Source organism: Saccostrea cucullata, unplaced genomic scaffold (genome assembly GCF_032062105.1).
Source record: "Saccostrea cucullata isolate Sc308-1 unplaced genomic scaffold, CSIRO_AGI_Scuc_v1 ctg11501, whole genome shotgun sequence".
NCBI lineage: Eukaryota > Metazoa > Mollusca > Bivalvia > Ostreida > Ostreidae > Saccostrea > Saccostrea cuccullata.
The window spans coordinates 250-8,622 of NW_026922770.1; the positions used below are offsets into that span (position 1 = coordinate 250).

The following is an 8,373-nucleotide window of genomic DNA, read 5'->3' on the forward strand; positions in this document are numbered from 1 at the left end:
TCATTGCTGAAAGTTTCATGAAAATCTGTCGAGGCGTTCTTGAGAAATCTTCCACACAAAATCGGTAATAAAATAATTCGATTTAATTGCTGAAAATTAAATCGCGTTATTAGAGAGGCCCATATTCGGGGTTATCGGGTCATTAGTATTTCCCCGTTCTTTCAACTTTGGGTATTTTAGTTGAATCCTTAGAACTTCCTTTTCCGTTAGAAAATGAAGGGGAGCAGACATATCCTGCATCTCAACATAAAAATTTGTTTATTTATTTTATATTGTGTTAAAAAATTCATGTTATGCATGAAATTTAAGGAGAATGTTTCTAGCAATCTTTATTTTCGTGTGTATTTGCATCATTACCTACATGACTTTTCGGATGTTTTTCGATTTTGAAAAACCACATGCGTAATATAAAACAGAAAAGTCGTAACGCTTAGTCAATATTTGAGCAAAATATAATAATAATGATTTTATTTACAAAAAATTGTCGAAGTCGTAACGCTGAGTCAATATTAAAAATAATAATAATTATAACTTTATTATTAGGCCTATTTCTATATTGTATTTCTTATTCCAAAGTCGGTAGTTTCAGAAAATGCCTAGAGTTAAACCCGCTGCCAAGCCGGTGAAGCGGAAATCAGCACCTACGAGCGGGCCTAAACCAAAAAGTGGGATCAGTCGAATCTACAGAAGTTTCGTCAGAGGAAAACATACCCTGTACAGTCATTATTGGTACCATGGTTACTGCAAGTGTGGTTACTTTTTCCACTAGTTCCAGCAATGAATCTGATTTCAATGTAGAGACAGCCAATCATGTTGATACAACAGGTAATGAGATCGATGGTATATGCTGTAGTTTGGGGGAAATTTTGAGGACGAATACATTGATTTATGACAGCTTCTGTCCAATCCGGTCCTGATGGTTGATAAGCAAACACTAACAGTCTCTAATGGTCAAGTAGTAATTGAATCGAAATGGGTTACAGTTAAAATTACAAATGTACAGTAGTGGACTGATGCATTTTTTATTTTCTCTTCAGTATATGCCACAGTACACCCTACAGAAATTCTTTTTTGGCTTGTTTAAATAAATCCACGCTGTTTGTGTAGGGGCTAGCAGATAGGCTAACAGATATAAGGTGGCAGTTTTATAATGGTCAATTTCAAATGAGAATTGCAAGAAATTCAAGTGTTTCATGAATATTTGATCAGGAGCTTTAGCTACTGTACATGGTACCATCGTTTATTGGTCCGGTGCAAAACCTTCCCGGGGGGGGGGGGGGGGTGTAAATGTTATGACTATAACAATTATAGGGTTTGTGTGAATTGCAGTGCCACTAATTACATAAATGTTTGAACTGTAGCGGGCCTCATCCATTTAAAAAGGCCCGTCTGCTAAATATCAATATGCTTCTAGAGATTTTTCAGGTCACAGGTACCCATTATAATACAGGAACCAGAGACTTTCATCAAGACCACCCCAGCCTTGAGCATGATTTCCCAGTGCACCACAATCTGCAGGACCTAGGTTATTCCCCATTTAAAGTAGAAGTTTATGCAGCTTATTTACAAAACTGATTATAATAGGAAGAGTTCAGAAATTTTGCCAAAGGGGTTTTATGAAGGTTTCTAAATTCATGGTTAAAGGGTAGTTACTATTGGTTTCAATTTAAAGTCAGCTAGGGATAATGAGCTTGGAATTCTGAAAAAAGTTTTTAAAATTATGCTGGAGGAGTTACTGGCCCATTCTATTCAAGACCCTTTCCCAGTCTTAGGCTTTAATTGACCTGTAGGTTTAGTACCGAAAAAAGATGGATCATTTAAGTTGATTCATTATTTATCTTAACCGGAAAACTTGAGTGTTAATTCCTTTATTGATCTATCTTTCTCCTCAGTCAATTACTCCTCATTAGATGATGCAGTTAGGTTACTAAGTTTGTTGGGTAAGGGGGCCTTGAATTGGGAAAAATGGACCTCAAATCTGCATTTAGGTTGCTTCATGTTCACCCGGCAGATCTTTGAGCTTTTAGGATTTAAATAAATATTTTGTGGTGTCTTGTAGTCTTTTTGAGGAATTTTCATCATATTTGGAATGGATATTGAAGCAACAGTCTGGTCAGAAATCTGTTGTGCATTACTTAGATGATTTTGGTTTCCTGGTAGGGCAGGTAGGAATTCATGTCATTCTTTGTGGGGCTATGCGAGCAGTTAGGTGTCCCCTCAATAGCTGATGATAAAACAGTGTGGCCTTCCACTCCCCTGACCTTTTTGGGTTTTGAGTTAGATTTGTTTGAAATGATGTTAACAAACCCAGTTGATAAGTAGAATAGTTTAAAGAATTGATCAACAGTTTTATGTCAGGAAAGAAGGCTACCCTAAAGGAATTTAAGGCTCTTGCAGGTTTGTTGAATTTTTGTTTGCTTGCCATTCCGTTAGGCCGGGCATTCACTAGGCATAATTTATGACATCATGCATGGGGTCTGTAAACCACATCACTTTATCAAGGTTTCTGTGGTGGTTAAGGAGGACTTGGAAGTGTGGCTTACTTTTTTAGATTTGTTCAATGGCTGCTGTTACTTTCCACAAATTGACTGAGTAGACAATGATCAACTTTAATTATTTACTGATAGTTCATGGATTTCAGAATTAAGTTGTGGCACTTTCTTCAAGAATCATTGGTTGTTTTTTAAGAGGCCAAGTGAATGGGTTGGTACTAAAGTAATCAGGGACATAACATTTTTTAGCTTGTCCAGTTCAAACATTATATAGTTCAAGGCTTGTCTTATTATCTTGTGGGTCACATCCGATTTGGCATCCTGATGAAAAATAGATAATAGATAATCTGTCATATTCTACGGTAAGAACATATCTATCAGGTACCAGCTTTAAATGTAAACTTGATGGTACTTGAGACTTTGTTGTTATGAAAAAGATGGTGGTAGGCATGTCAAGACTGCAAAGTTCTGTAGATGCTAGATTGCCAATTTTATCAAGAATTAGGTCGTTGGGGATCAAAAGCTTACAAGAGATAAATAAGAATACAAACCTCAAATTTATTGATGGCTAAAGACTCAGTTGTTTGTATTACTTCTTAAACACCTCAAGCAGTATAGCTTGATAGGTTTTCTAATACCTTATGCTAAATCTTATTTTAAATATGATCATTTTTGTTTACATGTACATATTTTTGGATCCTCAATATTATGGCATGATTTTGGGATTTCATCGACTGGTGCTGCCATGATTACTAGGAATAGAAATTTCTGTGAAATTCTTTCAAAATGCTACTCCTCCTACAGTTTTGGTCTTATTTCAAGATAACTTGGCACACAGGTGGACTATGCTACATGTAGGATACATGATTTTGTGCATCGGTTTTTATATTGATGAGTGGCAAGGATCATTTTTCTATTTATTGCTGTTTTAAAGTTTCAAGTATCAACTGCTACTTTTCTCTTCCTTTGTTTTAAGTATAAACCAGTAGAGCTACAGTCTCGACAGAGACTTATGGTTTTGGTTATGCTAGAAAAAAGGGGGGTCCAATTTTGGGTTATCCACATTGAAAGCTAATATCTGGTGGCAGGGAAAAGGCGGCATGAGATGGTGACATCTCCCAAAAATCAAATTAATGTCAAGGTATGAAGATCCCCCACAATGATAATCTGGTTCTACATTGCAATGGCAAAGACATTGGTCAAATTCCATTATGTGTTTTGCATTTTAGCATAAATAATTCTTTTGATTCAATTTTAGTTCTGTTACCAAACAACAATTATTGAAAATTATTTGGTTTCAGATATTACCTAGATTGATTTGGCATAATGTTAGGGACAACCATGCTCTTACTAAAGTCGGGTTTTGAGTTTATAGCTTTGTTGTTGGCCCATCAAGGGGGATATATGTGTTGCCCAGAGTTCACTTTGGTTGATCATACTCTACTTTAAGAGGATGGGGTGCACTTGTTAGAGCAAGGCAATGAAAAATTTTTTGTTGAAACTTTGAAGAAAGCATTGCATAATTTTTAAAATGTCAAGGGTGGCCTTTAATGGCCATGGCACTCTATTTCACTGACTAAATAATGTAAAGCACACTAAAATAGACACACAATAGATGTAGCTGATGTGATTGTTTTATACACATTTGTCTTGGTATGCAATGTTAATTTATTTGCTTTGCCATTCTTTAAAAAGGAGGGGCGGGGGGTTTAATCATAAGCGTTCAGCTACCGCCATTGTGGCGGTGGACACATAGTGTCCATTCGCGCAATCTTTAGCTGAACTTAAATAGGGTTATATTTAGTGAGCATCTGTTCCCAGGGCTCGCTACAACTGTACATAATTATTTTCAATATGTGTGAAATTTCAATTTGCTTATTTGTGTCACACTGGATGAAACATTTGCAATGTATTATTTGCCAGTAGGTTGCTTAACAGCTTCATTTGTATATTTGCCTATTTCATATTCATTTGTATATTTGCCTACTTCATGATGATTTTCATTTACATGTATTTGCCATTTGGGTTGTCAAAATCACCCAATGTATTTGCCCATTTCATGATGATTTTCATTTACATGTATTTGCCATTTGCCATTTGGGTTGCCAAAATCGCCCAATGTATTTGGGTCGGTAACCTTGGTTACGATTGTAACCAGTAACTAAATGTAATTTCCTGAAAATTGTAGTGCTGCCATGGCCATTATTCGCCATTAAACTTTAAGAAATTTATATATGTGTGGTTTTCTCTAATAATTCGATTTAATTGCTGAAAATTAAATCGCGTTATTAGAGAGGCCCATATTCGGGGTTATCGGGTCATTAGTATTTCCCCGTTCTTTCAACTTTGGGTATTTTAGTTGAATCCTTAGGACTTCCTTTTCCGTTAGAGAATGAAGGGGAGCAGACATATCCTGCATCTCAAGATAAAAATTTGTTTATTTATTTTATATTGTGTTAAAAAATTCCCACCCACCAACACCCTATATGTAATGTATGAATATATGAAATAAATCGTCTGTTTGGTGTCAATTTTCTGCTGCCTGAATTTTTTCTATTTTCAGCCTTGTACATCTTGTAGTTCAACACCTAACTTCATCATGCGCACTGCATGGCTGTAACCTCCGATGGCTGTTGATGTAACCAACTGTTACCGTACCCGCACCAATGAAGTTACAACTCTCTAGATGCGTTCAAAAATCTGTCGTTGGACTTGAACAGTGATTTATATGTAAACCTTGTACATCTCGTAGTTCAACACCTCACTTCGTCATGGCGCACTGCATGGCTGTAACCTCCGATGGCTGTTGATGTAACCAACTATTACCGTACCTGCACCAATGAAGTTACAATTCTCTAGATGCCTTCCACAATCTGTCGGTGGACTTGAATAGTGATTTATATGTGAACCTTGTATATCTCGTAGTTCAACACCTAACTTCGTCATGGCGCACTGCATGGCCGTAACCTCCGATGGCTGTCGATGTAACCAACTATTACCGTACCTGCACCAATGAAGTTACAATTCTCTAGATGCCTTCCACAATCTGTCGGTGGACTTGAATAGTGATTAATATGTGTAGTGAGTATCTTGCCCCAGAGCTCACTGTTGTCTTACATGTGACTGATTTTCGTACGATTCCCGATTTGTATGTATAACTAATGAAATAAGACTATGCAATCTTTAGCTGAACTTAAATAGGGTTATATTTAGTGAGCATCTGTTCCCAGGGCTCGCTACAACTGTACATAATTATTTTCAATATGTGTGAAATTTCAATTTGCTTATTTGTGTCACACTGGATGAAACATTTGCAATGTATTATTTGCCAGTAGGTTGCTTAACAGCTTCATTTGTATATTTGCCTATTTCATATTCATTTGTATATTTGCCTACTTCATGATGATTTTCATTTACATGTATTTGCCATTTGGGTTGTCAAAATCACCCAATGTATTTGCCCATTTCATGATGATTTTCATTTACATGTATTTGCCATTTGCCATTTGGGTTGCCAAAATCGCCCAATGTATTTGGGTCGGTAACCTTGGTTACGATTGTAACCAGTAACTAAATGTAATTTCCTGAAAATTGTAGTGCTGCCATGGCCATTATTCGCCATTAAACTTTAAGAAATTTATATATGTGTGGTTTTCTCTAATAATTCGATTTAATTGCTGAAAATTAAATCGCGTTATTAGAGAGGCCCATATTCGGGGTTATCGGGTCATTAGTATTTCCCCGTTCTTTCAACTTTGGGTATTTTAGTTGAATCCTTAGGACTTCCTTTTCCGTTAGAGAATGAAGGGGAGCAGACATATCCTGCATCTCAAGATAAAAATTTGTTTATTTATTTTATATTGTGTTAAAAAATTCCCACCCACCAACACCCTATATGTAATGTATGAATATATGAAATAAATCGTCTGTTTGGTGTCAATTTTCTGCTGCCTGAATTTTTTCTATTTTCAGCCTTGTACATCTTGTAGTTCAACACCTAACTTCATCATGCGCACTGCATGGCTGTAACCTCCGATGGCTGTTGATGTAACCAACTGTTACCGTACCCGCACCAATGAAGTTACAACTCTCTAGATGCGTTCAAAAATCTGTCGTTGGACTTGAACAGTGATTTATATGTAAACCTTGTACATCTCGTAGTTCAACACCTCACTTCGTCATGGCGCACTGCATGGCTGTAACCTCCGATGGCTGTTGATGTAACCAACTATTACCGTACCTGCACCAATGAAGTTACAATTCTCTAGATGCCTTCCACAATCTGTCGGTGGACTTGAATAGTGATTTATATGTGAACCTTGTATATCTCGTAGTTCAACACCTAACTTCGTCATGGCGCACTGCATGGCCGTAACCTCCGATGGCTGTCGATGTAACCAACTATTACCGTACCTGCACCAATGAAGTTACAATTCTCTAGATGCCTTCCACAATCTGTCGGTGGACTTGAATAGTGATTAATATGTGTAGTGAGTATCTTGCCCCAGAGCTCACTGTTGTCTTACATGTGACTGATTTTCGTACGATTCCCGATTTGTATGTATAACTAATGAAATAAGACTATGCAATCTTTAGCTGAACTTAAATAGGGTTATATTTAGTGAGCATCTGTTCCCAGGGCTCGCTACAACTGTACATAATTATTTTCAATATGTGTGAAATTTCAATTTGCTTATTTGTGTCACACTGGATGAAACATTTGCAATGTATTATTTGCCAGTAGGTTGCTTAACAGCTTCATTTGTATATTTGCCTATTTCATATTCATTTGTATATTTGCCTACTTCATGATGATTTTCATTTACATGTATTTGCCATTTGGGTTGTCAAAATCACCCAATGTATTTGCCCATTTCATGATGATTTTCATTTACATGTATTTGCCATTTGCCATTTGGGTTGCCAAAATCGCCCAATGTATTTGGGTCGGTAACCTTGGTTACGATTGTAACCAGTAACTAAATGTAATTTCCTGAAAATTGTAGTGCTGCCATGGCCATTATTCGCCATTAAACTTTAAGAAATTTATATATGTGTGGTTTTCTCTAATAATATAATAGTGGAAAAGAAACAACAGAATCAGTAGAAGGTCTTTCGTTGGAAACAGAAGACCTTGATAATTCATAGTATTATCTTGTCAAGCCTGGTTTTTATAACAGACTCAGTTTATCAAGTAATGATGCTCCGTGGGGATCCGGGATAGAATAGGTCCTCAATACCCCCTTGCTTGTCGTAAAAGACGACTAAATGGAGCGGTCCTTCGGATGAGACCGTATAAACCGAGACCCAGTGTCACAGCAAGTGTAGCACGATAAAGATCCCTCCCTGCTCAAAGGCCGTAAGTGCCGAGCATAGGCCTAAATTTGCAGCCCTTCACCGGCAATGGTGACGTCTCCATATCAGTGAAATATTCTGGAGATGGACGTTAAACAGTATACAATTAATCAATCAATCATGTACTGATGACTGATCAATATTAACCTTTCTGTTAATGTTATACAAGAATTACCAGACGACTGAGCTGAAATGAAACGACGTATTTTCTGATATATATCTTTAAAAAAATTATTTTAGAATATGTTTTCATCGTCAAAACGTTGTCTTCCTGATTCCTAATCCATTTTGTCTGTGTAGTTTTTAGCAAATTTTTTGCAATCTTGTTTACAGTTTTTTTTTTTAAATTTCCTGTTCATGACAATACGCACACTACTGATGAGACCGGTCGCCAGGGGATGCTCACTCCGCCATTGCACGCTGTCTGAAATTTCAATGGTACGTATTTGCACTGCTCCAGATCAGCTTTATTTAATGAGCCATTTAGCTTAAACACTGTTCATTATCTCCATTAGGAAGTGTTTCA

At 36.8% G+C, this 8,373-nt stretch overlaps 1 long non-coding RNA gene across 1 annotated transcript; it reads left to right on the top strand.

Moving 5' to 3' along the window:
* Positions 1 to 218: 218 nt before the first annotated feature.
* LOC134262415 (uncharacterized) lies at positions 219 to 7,541 on the top strand. Its single transcript, XR_009991007.1, has 2 exons — positions 219 to 825; positions 5,056 to 7,541. It is a non-coding gene; the product is annotated as an uncharacterized LOC134262415 (long non-coding RNA).
* The last annotated feature ends 832 nt before the right edge of the window (positions 7,542 to 8,373 follow it).